The following is a 14463-nucleotide window of genomic DNA, read 5'->3' on the forward strand; positions in this document are numbered from 1 at the left end:
CTTTACTGAATATCTTAGCAGAAATCATTTGTTTATTTAGTGACAAGTACATTCAAATTTAAAATTTTCCAGAGCTTATCCCTGAACAATATGTTCCTCAGAGACTTTACTTGATAAAACAACAGCAGGCTCAGTTTAAAGATAGTAGGCAGAGTATCAAAGACATGAGTGGAGAAATAACAAGGATGATGAACCAGGAGTTTCTAAAATATACCTGGATTTCTTAAATCTGTTTTTGCTCTACTCATTATTTAGAGAAATACATAAAATGCAACATTCTCACTTTTTTTGTTGTGGGCTCTAATTGTTATTATGAAAATATTGCCTCATAAATAAAATGAAAGAGAATGATTCAATGAATTCTATATACCCATCAACTAGATTCAATAACGATCACAGTTTTGCTACATTTGTTTCATTTCCATTTTCCATGTATTCCCAGACATTGTATTAGTTCTATTTTACATAATTCAGTATTCAACCCTAAAATATATATGTAATATATTTAATATACATTAACAATATATAAATACATAAAACTGTGATCACACTACCATTCTCACAACAAACAAAAACAGCAATCATTCCTTGATATCTCTTTAAAGTTGATTTGTTTGAATCAGGATCCAAACAACACCCACACATTACATTTGGTTGTCATCTCTCTCAAATCTATTTTAATCCAGAGAGGTTCCCCCTCCAATTTTTATTCATATCTTTGACTTACTACAGAAATCAGCCCTGTTTTCCCTTGGAAGGTTTGACATGCTGGCCTTGCCTGAACACTTAATTTTTCTTTCCTTGTAATTTGTCTTTAAAATAAAATATATCAAAACAAAAAGTCCTATTTGCCAGAGATGTCCAAAGATTCCAAAACAATTTACAATATTTGTACTATATTTGACTTTTCCAAGTTATTTATTTGCATATACTCAGTGTTATTATCTGTATTTTGATCCTATCTATTTCAATACTAGTTCAGGAAATGAGGTGAGCTTGATCCTTCAGAATGAAGGCAGCATGGTCAGACTACAAATCTTGGAGAGGTGGGGAAAAGAAAAAAGATGGGTGCTGACAGACTGCAATGTAGCAGAAATGAAAAAACAAGCAAGGGCTAAGGAGAAAGACAGACTTGGCATCCTAACCCTGTCTTTGCAACTTACTGATTGTGTGATTCCAAATGAACTGTCTAACCTCTTTGTGTCTCAATTCCTTTATCTATAAAACAGAAGTAAGGGTAATCCTATCTACATTACAGGATCATTGTGAGGGTTAAATGAAATAGCATGTGTAATGTGCTTGTATGTTACCTAGTATATAAAGGACAATGTTTTTAAGATACTAGAAATTTAACTGATAAAAAATGGAACATATCATGGATTAGTCTACTTTATGTACAGTGCTTTTTTCCTCAATCCGTTAAGAACATCCCTAAAATTAGGCTATTTTTATTTTATCTCTCTAAATCTTACCACATGTAAAACTTTACACCGTCAAGAGAATAAGAAGACAAGCCACAGACTCTGAGAAAATATTCACAAAAGACATATCTAATAGAGGAACATGCAAAGAAATCTTATTATCCAAATATGCAAAGAACGCTTAAAACTCAACAATAAGAAAATGAACAACCCAATTAAAAAACAAGCAAAAGATCTCAACAGACACCTTGCCAAAGATATTAAGATAGCAAAGAAGCATATGAAAAGATGTTCAACATAGTATGTCATTAGAAAATTGGAAATTAAAACAATGAAATGTCATACCTATCAGAATGGTGATGATCCAAAACACTGACAACAGCAAATGCTGGTGAGAATGGAGAGCAACAGGAACTCTCTAATTCACTGCTGGGGGCGGGGGGGTATTGCAAAATGGTACAACCACTGTGGAACACAGTTTGGCAGTTTCTTACAAAACTAAACATACTCTTACCACACAATCGGGCAATCACACTCTTTGATATTAACCCAAATGAGCTGAAAATTTATGTTCACACAAAAGCCTACACTCCAATATCTATATCAGCTGTATTCATAATTGACAAAACTTAGAACCAACCAAGATACCCTTCTATAGGTAAATGGACAAATAAACTGCAGTATACCCAGATAATGGAATATTACTCAGCTCTAAAAAGAAATGAGCTATCAAGCCATTAAAAGACCTAGAGGAAATTTAAACGCATATTTGCTAACTGAAAAAAAGCCAATCTGAAAAGGCTAGTGTGTGATTTCAAATATATGACATTCTAGAAAAACCAAAACTATAAAGATAGTAAAAGGATCAGTGATTGCAAGGAGTTGGAGAGGGGAGAAGGATGAGCATGTAGAACATAAGAGGATTTTTTAGGGCAGTAAAACTATCCTATATAATACTATAATAGTGGCCTGTAGCACATACAGTACAATACAAAGAGTGAACAGTAATATAAACTATGGAATTTGCATGCTAATGTCTCAATGTAGGCTCAACAATTGTAACAACTGTTCCCCTCTGATACGGGGATGTTGATAGAGAGTCTATGCCTGCGTAGGGCTTATATGGGAAATCTGTACTTTCCACTCAATTTTGCTGTGAACCTAAAACTCCACTAAGAAATAAAGGAGAATAAAAGTTTATTGTCATCATTTCCATCAACCTCCTGTCAATCCCATCACTTTTTATAAGCACAACTTATTTTCCTATTTTTAATTCTCTCCACCTACTACCTTTGACAAATATTTACTTCTGTGTATCCATGACATGTGTATATGTGTTTTCTTATTACTGCATCATCCTTCTATAATATAAGTTTCAAGAGAATAGGACCTTTTCCCAATTTTGACCACTGTATACCAGTGCCTGGCTCATAGTAAACATATAGTAAATATTATTGAATGAATAAGTTGTCCTTCTTTCTTGTAGCTAAAGTAGATAATTTTTAAAATATCAGTCATAGGGTTGCCTGGATGGCTCAGTCAGTTAAGCATCTGTCTGGCTCAGGTCATGATCCCAGAGTCCCAGGATCCAGCCCCACATGGCATGGGGCTCCCTGTCAGTAGGGAGCCTGCTTCTCACTCAGCCCCTCCCCCCATTCGTATGTGCTCTCTCTAATAAATAAATAAAATCTTTAAAAAATATATCATTTAAAAAATAAATAAAATACCAATCACAACTTGAAGTCCAGAATTGTGATGTCTCCAGCTTTGCTTTTCTTTTTCAAGGTTGCTTTAGCTATTTAGGGTCTTTGTGGTTCCATACAAATTTTAGGGTTATTTGTTCTAGTTCTGTGAAAAATTTTGTTGATAGGGATTGCATTGAATGTGCAGATTGCTTTGGGAGCATAGGTTAAGTAGGTGATGGGGATTAAGGAGGGCAGTTGTGATGAGTACCAGGTGTTGTATGGAAGTGATATATCACAATATTGTACACCTGAAACTAATATTACACTGTGTTAACTGGAATTTAAATAAAAATTTTTAAAAATCAATCATAGGAAGATCTTAGAAATTAGTACACGTTTAACAATTGTATTATTTTATTATTATTATTTTAATAATTTTATTTTTATCCAAAATGTTTTCCGTCCAGATGCCACTGATTCCTACTGAGGATTTCTCTTTAAAAATATGGACTTGGGGATCCCTGGGTGGCTCAGCAGTTTAGCGCCTGCCTTCGGCCCAGGACGCGATCCTGGAGTCCCGAGATCAAGTCCCGCATCAAGCTCCCGGCATGGAGCCTGCTTCTCCCTCTGCCTGTGTCGCTGCCTCTCTTTCTCTCTCTGTGTCTATCATGAATAAAAAAATAAAATATTAAAAAAAAGAATTGCTTTAAAAATATGGACTTACCTCATACCAAGGTTTTAAAGATTATACTTTTTTCCACTTTGCGAGAAGAATCTAGATAATAATAGAAAGTGATTCAAGTAAAATAAAAACTAACAAAATTGATAAGGAAGAATAAAAAAAGTCACCTATATTCTTTTTCAGATTTGTTTGATTTATTTGTTTGTTTGTTTGTTTGTTTGTTTGAGAAAGAGTGCACACAAGGGCAGGGAGGGGGCAGAGGAAGGGTGGAAGCAGACTCCCCAGTGAGTGAGGAGCTCCATGTGGCTAAATCCCAAGTCCCAGGATCATGACCTGAGCTGAAGGCAGATGCTTAACCAACAGAGACACCCAGATGCCCCTCCCCCACAAAAAGTCACCAACTTTAAACTTTTGCCTTGTGCTCTATTATAGAATCCCAGATGGAGATTTTAGAAAAGACACTGAAAATCTGGACCATACAAAAGCAATGAGAAGCTATTCTCATTTTTAAAAATTTTAAAGATTTCCACAGATGTCCCTTCCATGCCTCCTCAGGTATTTTGATTTCTTTTACTTCTGTCATAATTTCCCATCAAATGTATGAAACAATCACCTTTCCTCTGTACTTCAAATCACTTGTCTTCTAAATAGCAAGCTTTATTGTAGCTCATAATGAATTTGAATAATGTCAAGTTACATAAAACCATTTCTAAAAGAAACCCAGAAATAGACAAGTGACCAATTATTCTGGTTCATGTTCAAATAGTGAGATTTATCCAATTGGGTAAAGGGAATGGACTTTTCACCTGTATATTTGGGCATAATTCAGCTCTTTGTTCAACTACCAGGAAAAATAAATTTATAAAGTTTTATAGGAATTTGTGGATTTTTCCATACTCCCTGACTTTTAATATTTTTAAGTATCTTTGAGAAGCAGGAACAGGATGCCTAAAGATCAACTTCTTTCAAACAATATTCAAGACAGATCTTTGATTTGATTTTCCCCTGTACCTTGAATGTTAAACATTTTTTTAATTCTTTCAACACAAAAACAAAATTAGCAGCAAGTGTGCACTCTGAGGAAAATGAAATAAGATTGCTTCCAGCAGCACCTTCAGCTGAATGCTTTTAATGTAATGAGTTTTTATCCACCTGGAGAATTTTGGTAATGCAATAATATTCAAAATTTACTTGAATCTGGGGATAGCATGACCACCAAATTACTTTTATATTGCTGCACCCAAATGAAATACTATTAATCTTAAATTATAAGAGCAAAAATCTTAATAATATTATTAAATTAGCTATCAAAAACCCACTCTCAGACTTTTTGCTGTTATGACAGAACTTTTAAATTATATTTCATATATATGTAATTCACATACAGTGGAACAATCATGCACTTTGGGATGAAGAAAACTTCAGGTTCTAGATCCAACTCCTACTGGTACGGTCAAATTACTTGACCTCTGTAAGTCTCAATTTCCTTAAAAAATAAGGCTATTAACACTTATTTTATAAAACTACTTTATCAGCAGAATCAAGTATTAACAATGCCTGAAAAGCTGCAAGCACATACAAGCTCAATAATTAATAGTGGGAGAGAAATTAGCTATGGTTGTATCCATTGGGCAAATCATTGTTATTTCTTTCAAGGTTTGTGTAAATTGAAGATAAAATGGGCTACAAGACTGGATATGGCAAGCATGATGGTATGATATATTGAGTCACTATTTTAAGATCTGTTCAATGCCTTCATGAGGATTTGAATTAACTCACTTTATCATGTCAGCAGAAAATTGGCCCTATCAGCTCTGCTCCCATTCATCCCAACTGATGGACAGGAAAATAATGACAGCTTAATTCCTACTCCGACTGTCATACTCCATCATGGACAGTGACTCAGTAAAGGTCAGGAGATCCACAGTTTTATTCAATTTTATTTTTACCTTTTTCTAAGAAAATCAAAAGCACTATACCTTAAGCCTTTGGTTCTGCTGATTAGCAAATGAATAATCTTAAAATAGCACTTACATCCTCTGCTCCTTGAAAGTAGGCTGGGTTTAATGATTTGCTTCCAAAACAAAGAATATGAAAAGGTAATGAAAGTACTTTTACCAGGGAGAAACCTAAAAAACACTATTTCTACCAAGTGATCAATGTCAATATCTATAGTGATAATTCGTGTCAGTAGTATGTATCTCCTTGTGTAGGGCATGGGATATGTTGAGAATGACGCTTTAACTCTGTGGTATTCTTCCCTAAAACTCATAACCCCAATCTAATCATGAGAAAATGTTAGACAAATCCAAATTGAGTGACATTCTACAAAATGTCTGACTGTTAGTCTTCAAAACTGTGAAAACTAAGGAGAGTCCTCACAACCCAGAGTAGACAATGGAGACAATTTGACTAAATGCAATTTCTATTCCAAGATAGAATCCGGGAATAGCAAAAAGCATTAGTGAGAAAAACTACTTAAATCTGAATAAAATCTGTACCAATGCTGCTTTCTTAATCATGACAAATGTACCATAGTTATATGAGATAACAACAACAGGAGAACACAGATGATGAAGATATGAGAAGTCTCTGTACTACCTTCAACTTTTTTTATAAACTGAAGTTATTCCAAAATAAAAAGTTTAGTAAAAAATTAATTTAAAAATTAAATCATAAAACAAAATTAAAGATAAAATGAAATATGCCATCTAAGCAGCTATAGTCTTCATTTTATCTTTTAACCAACATAAAAGACTTTAAATATATAAAGTATCTACCATCTCTCTACATCATCATTATGAATCAATTATTTGAATAATTTAAAAGATTTGGGTTTTCTTTACATCTACCATCTCTCTACATCATCATTATGAATCAATTATTTGAATAATTTAAAAGATTTGGGTTTTCTTTACATCTACCATCTCTCTACATCATCATTATGAATCAATTATTTGAATAATTTAAAAGATTTGGGTCCAATTCAAAATTTAGAGACATCTGCTCAGTTTCTGTATTCAAAGCTCTCATAAGCTTTTCAAAACATTCTGGAATTCAAAGAAGCCTTTGAAGGAAGAGACAGAGTAGAAGTAAGAAGAGAAAAGGAGGAGAAATGACATTCATGGAATGGAGCATGTGGGACCGAACTGTGTTCGTGATCTTATCTAAATTATCTCATCAGATCCTCACAATTCCCCGAGGTAGGTATCATTATTATCCCCATATTCACAGTTAAGCAAAAGGAGGTTATGATCTTGTCCAAATTCACACTAATAGTCAAGAGTAACTAACTATAGAGCCAAAACAAGGGTACACAGTATTATACTGCCCGCTTGTAAGCCAAAAATGTTTAAAGGTCACTTGCCCACATGAATGTGAATGACAGAGTTCTAGTAACTATTTTAAAAACAAGGAAATAGAAAAAAATTTAAACTAAGCCAATAAGGAAATGACAAAACTTAATAAATTATTCACTCATTTTTTAAAGGTGCTTAATTTTACATTCTGTGAATTACTTAAACCATGAAATATCTGGCTTTATACATCCTTATACATCCTTCTATCCTGCTTTTGATTGTTGTCCTTCATATATATATACACTTATATATATATAGTAATCATAATATATATTTATATACCCACTGTCATAATATATATTTATATACCCACTGTCTTAAAGTATATATATATAGATAGATAGATAGATAGATCTATATCTATATCTATATATATATATACAAAGAAAATCTGTCTCAATCTTGAAACCTGGGTCAATTTAATCCTGGTGACTCAAATGGCAAGCCTCAATTACAGCTCAGAGTTCTGGACTTCTTGTCAATTACTCCCACTTATGGGAACTTCTAATATGAAACTTAGGCTAGAAATCACGGGAACAGCAACACTAGTGTAAGAAGAGCTAAAGAAAATGAGTGCATTTGGGAAGCCTTATCAAAGGTGGAAAATGTTCTTTCCTTTCATCAATTCAGGGGCCCTAGCAAACTGTCTGCCAACTTACATGTTTTCACCATAATTATTTTTCAGCTGGGCTTATTGCTTCTTCCATTGATTAAACTGTTGGGCACACTTTCAAGATTGTGAAATCTAGACCTATCTCCGTTGCTCAAGTTTACAATCAAAGGAACAAAAGCAAAAATAAGTTTCATTATACAGGACTGGCAAATTCAGGGAAGGTCTGATACTTACCCATTATGAGAACCTAGAGTGAAGATTTTGTTGCAGAGAAGGAAGGGATGGCAATTGAGATGGGTACTGGTATATGGGCTCCGAAGGTCTGGAGCCATTCCTGTATTATGAATACTGACAGCCACTCAAGTCCATTCTTTTAAGGAAATGCATTCTGCCCTTTAGAAGGAAAACACAATGATCTTCAGCTCACTGAATTAATCACAGCACACTCTCAAACCAGGAGCACTCATAATCATGTTATCATCAGAGACAACTTGGAGCTTTGGAAATAATGAATTCCCTGATACAGCTCCATGAAACTGATAGGTAATCTGTGCCATATAAACACATCCAAAGTGACCGACCAAGTTATCCCCCATGCTGCATTCTGTCTCTCTCAAAATAAGGGAATTACTACTATTTTTTAAATGACTCCTCGATCTTTATGGTAAGTTTAAGAGACATAAAAATCTGCTGCCAGGAATGAATTCCTCGGTTTGTATGCAGCCATCATCAACTTGAAAGCTGAACATACACAAAATCCACATAGATTAAACTACCTTATTCATTACCATATTTTTTTAAAAATATTTTTTTCTTTTTTTTATGATAGTCACACAGAGAGAGAGAGAGAGGCAGAGACACAGGCAGAGGAAGAAGCAGGCTCCATGCACCGGGAGCTCGATGTGGGACTCGATCCCGGGTCTCCAGGATCGCGCCCTGGGCCAAAGGCAGGCGCTAAACCGCTGCGCCACCCAGGGATCCCCTCATTACCATATTTGAATGGGAAAGTGGCTGCAAAGTTCTTCACACAGAGCTTACTACATAACAAAAATGCAACAAATCTTGGCTATTATTTGATTATTGTTAGTTTTTCACAGCCCTCCGACATTAACCCTTGAAAGAAACACATTTATGAAATCATAGGTAGAGACAACTAAATCTTGAGAAGTCTATCAGTTTACAAGCCAAACTAGCATAATGTGGGTGGGGGTGAGGGGTGGGAGGGTGGAGCAGGGAATTTTTTTTTTTTTTAATAACAAGGGGAAAAAGGAATCTTAAGATTTCACAACCTCTCTTCCTGATTCATTTAAGTATTTAATAACCCTGTCAGGAAATTTCTCAATTACTCTAACCTAACTACCTCATACTGCAATTTAAGTTTATTTCCTCATGTTCCAGCTTCAGTGGAGATAGAGAACAGATGGTCTCTATCCTTTGCATAATAATAACTTTTAAAATGTTTTATGGGTTCAGAGACTTAGTAAATCTTTCCTTGATTATTTTCTTCACCTCAACAAATAAGTCTAGTGCATTAAACACCATCAGTAGCAGTATGTTTGAATATAGCAGACAAGTGGCAAATATCAAGGAAAACATACCCATCATTATTAACATGCACAAAACATCCTCAAATTTGTCTATTTTGAGCAGGAATCTGTATACACCACACATCAGTAGGACAGCAAGTGCTTTCTTTGAAAATCTCTTTGAAGAAGAGATTTCTAGGAACTAAATACAAAATCAGATCCAGAAAATTCTTCACTAACCAGCAGAATAACTTCTGCAAAAAAAAAAAAAAAAAAGGAAAGGAAAGGAAAGAAAAGAAAATGATAGGGATCAGTTTTGCCATATTTCTTACTCAAGTTTGATTTAAGAAGGATCTGAATAGCAGTAGACTAATTTACCTAGAGTAATATAAACTTCAGAACAAATTATAGAGATTTAGATTTTAAACAAAACAAAGTTCTGGATAAGAAAATAACACATATCCTCAAAGAAACTTTGATAAGACTGATGAGAAAAAGCAGACATCTGTTAACTTACCTGACAAGACTTGAGAACACATCAAGGGCTGAGTAGATAAAAACAAATTTTTACTAAAAAGTATCTTGTCTAAAACATGGACAGTTAGTGCATTTTTGCATATATTTTAAGAGTAAATGATTTCTGGCATCAAAAGGACAGCTTACTTATCTGCATGTTCAGGAACTGAATTTTGTCATTTTGATTGTTTGTCATTCTATGTCTCTCTTTCCTGTGTGTGTTTATTTTCCACCACTGAATTTCTTTTTGACAGCTTCTTTATCCATCTTTCTCTCACTTTCAAACATTTCCAAAAACTTTTGAGCTTTAAAAAACTATTCCATTACTAAAATCACATTCTATCATTGTTAACCAATCCCTTATATTTTGGAAATTATAAGAACTCAATCTAAAAAGTGTGAATAACTTTTTGTCTCCTTCAGGCTCTGGGATAAAGTGTTGATGCTTTACCAGTCTGATCTCATTTTCACAAGAATTAAACAAACATGTACATAGAACTGAGCATCACATATTTTTATGATTTGCTTTTCTACAGATTTATATTCACCCAAATCCAACATGCTGTTTCCTAGGAAATATTCTATTAAATTTCAGCCTGTTCATTTCCAAGAAAACTTAATCCACTTGTATCATTCTGCTGTGGATCAAAGTAACTTAAAAGTCAAATTTAATTTATTTAAATGGAAGTTAAATTCATTTCTAAAACATATCCTCTCTCATTTAAATAAATATCCATCTCACATGTGTGAGAGATTTGTTATTAAGAACCCACAGGGGCACCTGGGTGGCTCAGTGGTTGAGCATTTGCCTTGGCTCAGGTCATCCTCTCAGGGCTCCACAGGGAGCCTGCTTCTCCCTCTGCCTATGTCTCTGCCTCTCTCTGTGTGTCTCTCATGAATTAATACATAAAATCTTTAAAAAAAAAAATAAGAAGAACCCATAGTACTCACATATCCATGTTTTCTGAATTCCTGCATATTTTGCTCTTTGAGTTGTCCTATAACCATATTATGCAAAAGTAGAATTTCCATTCATCAGTGGATATAGGCAAACTATGTCAAAATCCCACTTTATTTTAAAGAATTAAAAACTAACTCTAAAGAGTCTTCTTTTAATTCCCATATTACATTAGACCTTCCTTTGACTATCTTCATGATACACTGAACTCCTCCTTTAATATAAAAGCCATGGATTTAATTTTTTAAATTACTCTGTAAAATTAGTTTTTTAATCTCTCCCCTGGAAGAACCCAGATTCCATAGGGGTAAGAAACATGTCTCTCTTATTCACTAGTATATCGCTGCAAAAAACAAGTATTTATCATATGAATTCATGAATTTTAAGTTTCCAATATCCAGTTAAAATTGGGAATAATCTATGGCTCTAAAAAATAGCCTTTAAATTTTTTAATCTATTGTACTAAAACCAAATTCCTCTGGAGCACTGATACTCACCATTTCAGCTATGTTGTTGAACACAATGCCAGTAAGGATAGTTTTCTCTGGTTCATTAAACACTTCTATAAATGACATAAACAGACTATTCTGATAGTCTCTTTTATTTTAAACAATTAAAAATGGTTGGATGACAGTTCTATCATAGAATAGAGTTAGTCCATTAAGCATTTTACTATAAAATGATTTTGTGGTACTAATCGTATCCCTGGAGATGGTTATATAAAGAAACTTCTTCAATAAATTAACAAAAAACAGATGCTTCTCTTGCCCTTACATGTCAGAATTGTAAAGGCATTCTATTACATAAATTGTGCATCAATTTATGTTCATTGTATCCATGGCAGTGTAAACTAATTATGGAGCAAATCTCTGGAGCTCATTAGCTTTCATCTTCCCTTTAAGACCGATTACATAAAGAAAATGAGCTCCCATAAATATTTTTGGCTCATCTTATTCCTCATTTGGTTTTAGTGAACATGAATATTTACTTTATTTGAACTTGTCAACTTTTGAACAAGCTATCCTGCTTCCAAAAATATTTACTTGGATTCTGGCCTACTGACCAAAAATAAATAAATAAATAAACCCAGATGTCAGAAACAAGCCCAGGTAATACAGTTAAACCAAAACTTATCTGTTAGAGGACAACTCATGGAAGGTAAGATCCATAAAATGTTTCTATTTCTTTAAACTCAAACAGCACTGCGAAAGTTCCAAATATTTGGTGGGCCAGAGACCTAATTCTACTGAAACATACTAATAATGGGCCATCCTTTCTCATCAACACTGGTTAATCAATCCAAATAGAGATGTTGATCATGTGAAGTTTCCACAATTATAACAATCTTAATACTTCTAAGATATTTAACATAAAAATAAGGGGCATTCAAAAGATTTAAGTAAATCTTTTTAAAGGGCAATAGGAGTATGGATGATATTTTTCCTTGACAACTCTAATAAAGCCTTCAAAAGCCAGACAATCTGACTCATCAGTGGCTTTGATTGTTTAATACACAGTAAAAGGCTTCACTAGCCTCTTCAGTGAATGATTTGACAAAATAAAACTCTCGATTTGAACCATATTACATGGTATATTAGGCAGAAAATGCCAAGAGCAGAAGGCAATCATCAGATGTGGGATTCGTGAAGCAAATTTACTGGAACTGTTAGTAAATTTACTGGATCATCGCTTTTGGAATTCCACATAAATCATGCCGGTCACTGTACTTATAAAAACGGTGTAACCCTAAATGCAATGTCAAAGAATGATAACAGAATGCTCCCAGATCTTGCTTTTGCAGAGAATGCCCTGCCTTTGCTTCAGGTTTTCCTTTCAAATCCAGACAAATGTGATTCAATCCTTATTTAAATAAAAGGCATGGCATGGCCTTTCAAAAGCAGTCACAGAAAATCGCTTTTGAAAGCCAAATAGAGAATATACCTCCACTTGCACATAGCCACCACAGATTGCAGTCCTACATCTAGTTTCATTCTGCTTTTCAGCAAACTGTGGTGGACTAGCAAATATCCAACAGTAGGAAGTTGCTGCCATCTACAGGCTTCCTAGAACTTTATCTTAAATATGTAAACATTTTTCTGAAATCAAAGGACCAAGAACCTCTATGGTAAACAGATTTGATACAGGAGCCTATAATATCCTAAAAAATAATAAATGAGAAAGATGCCTGTTAGAATCCTTTGGGGTGCCCTCTGAAATTTCTTTATATCAGCTGGACTTCATCTTTTAAACCATGATACATTTAATTTTTTTAAGTATTTAAAACCTAAAATAGTTTCAGGAAATTAACTTTCTTATTCAAGTAACATATAAACAAAAATAAATACTTCTGACTAATTTATCTATATTTTCGCAGCAGTCTTAATCATCATCCAATCGTTTTCTTCTTATAACCACCTAATTAGTAACTTATAAATTAATATTAAATGCAGTGTGGCAAAATGATTAACAAAATCTGTATTCAGAGGGCTCATCTTCAATTCTTACCCTACAACTTACCACTGGTAAGTAACATTGGACAAGTAACTTGGCAACTCTGTGCCTCTTCATCATTAAAGTGGAGAGAAAACATAAGCCATAAGAATATTGTAATGTTTAAAAAAATGCACTAAGGACACTAGTAGCAGTCATGGCCATTTAGCTCATTAAATATTAACCTTATCATAGTAAAAGTTATGTGTGCAAATTATATATGTAAATTTGTGTATTATAGATATGCAGGTAGTATGAACATTCCCGTATGTCAAATTAGTAGGTAAGGTCAAAGGTATTTATCCCAATGGTTTTCAAACCTGAATGAGCACTGGAATCTCTTTGGGAGCTGTAAAAAATTATAAACGTCTCAACTTCATTCCTAGAGATTATTGTAATTTTTTCAAAGATCCCCAAGTGATTCGATTGTATGGCCAAAGTTGAGAATCAACCTTATATATTTGGTTATGTGTTTTTATTATATAACATAATGAAAATTAAAATAAAGATGAATTCTTTCAACCATGCTCATCATTTGAAAATGTTACGACAGTCATCTACAGTATAGCAACTTTTATCATAACATATATGCTCCCTCTCTGTTATGTCTATGTTGAAAACAGTGTTTATAAAATAATCCATTTTTGTAGTTAGCACACTTGGAGTTGGTTGAAAAAAAAATAAATCCTATTTGTTTTTACCCATGAGCAACACCACCAGTGATGAATTTATAATTAAAGGACACCTGATCATTTGGTTGAGGCATGTAAATTCGTTAGGCTGTAGTTTAAAAAATCGGGAGATTTCTATTAGCCTGATTCTCTAGTAAGCTACCCTGGGCAAACTGGAGCAAAGACTAAAGAATCCCATATTTGTAATCTGATAACACAGGATACATGAAAAATGAAAGTGAAGAAGTCAATATAGACCAAACAGGTTGTTAACATTTACATTTCTATAAGTAGATTTTGAATTTGAATTGATCACAAGAAAATATTTACAGAGACTGTGTCTTGCCTTGATGAAGTAGCAAAGCATCAACACAAATGTTTACTAATTTTTTTAAAAAAAATAACTTCAGGTTTACATTTCTTTATTCACTGCCTCATACCATAATAATTACTCAGAACATAGAGATTTTAGGTATAACTGCATACTTAGTCTAACAACTTCAGCATAGATAAAACAATACTTTTCCTTATAATATGAATAT

The 14463-nt window shown here is 33.7% G+C and overlaps 1 protein-coding gene across 17 annotated transcripts in view; it reads right to left on the minus strand.

Annotated features, from left to right (window-relative positions):
• Nucleotides 1-14463, minus strand: part of LOC144316120 (uncharacterized) — a 480356-nt gene that overhangs the window by 401590 nt on the left and 64303 nt on the right. For 14 of the 17 annotated variants that reach the window (XR_013381954.1, XR_013381950.1, XR_013381955.1 and 11 more), the window contains one exon: nt 7995-8153. The gene's annotated coding sequence lies outside the window, so the exon portion shown is untranslated. Of the gene's footprint in view, nt 1-3559; nt 3770-7994; nt 8154-9358; nt 9559-9803; nt 14381-14463 lie in introns of those variants that run through there. The other 3 variants (XR_013381990.1, XR_013381986.1, XR_013381957.1) reach the window with 3 other exon arrangements.

The sequence above is a fragment of the Canis aureus genome, chromosome 1, assembly GCF_053574225.1.
Source record: "Canis aureus isolate CA01 chromosome 1, VMU_Caureus_v.1.0, whole genome shotgun sequence".
NCBI classification, from domain to species: domain Eukaryota; kingdom Metazoa; phylum Chordata; class Mammalia; order Carnivora; family Canidae; genus Canis; species Canis aureus.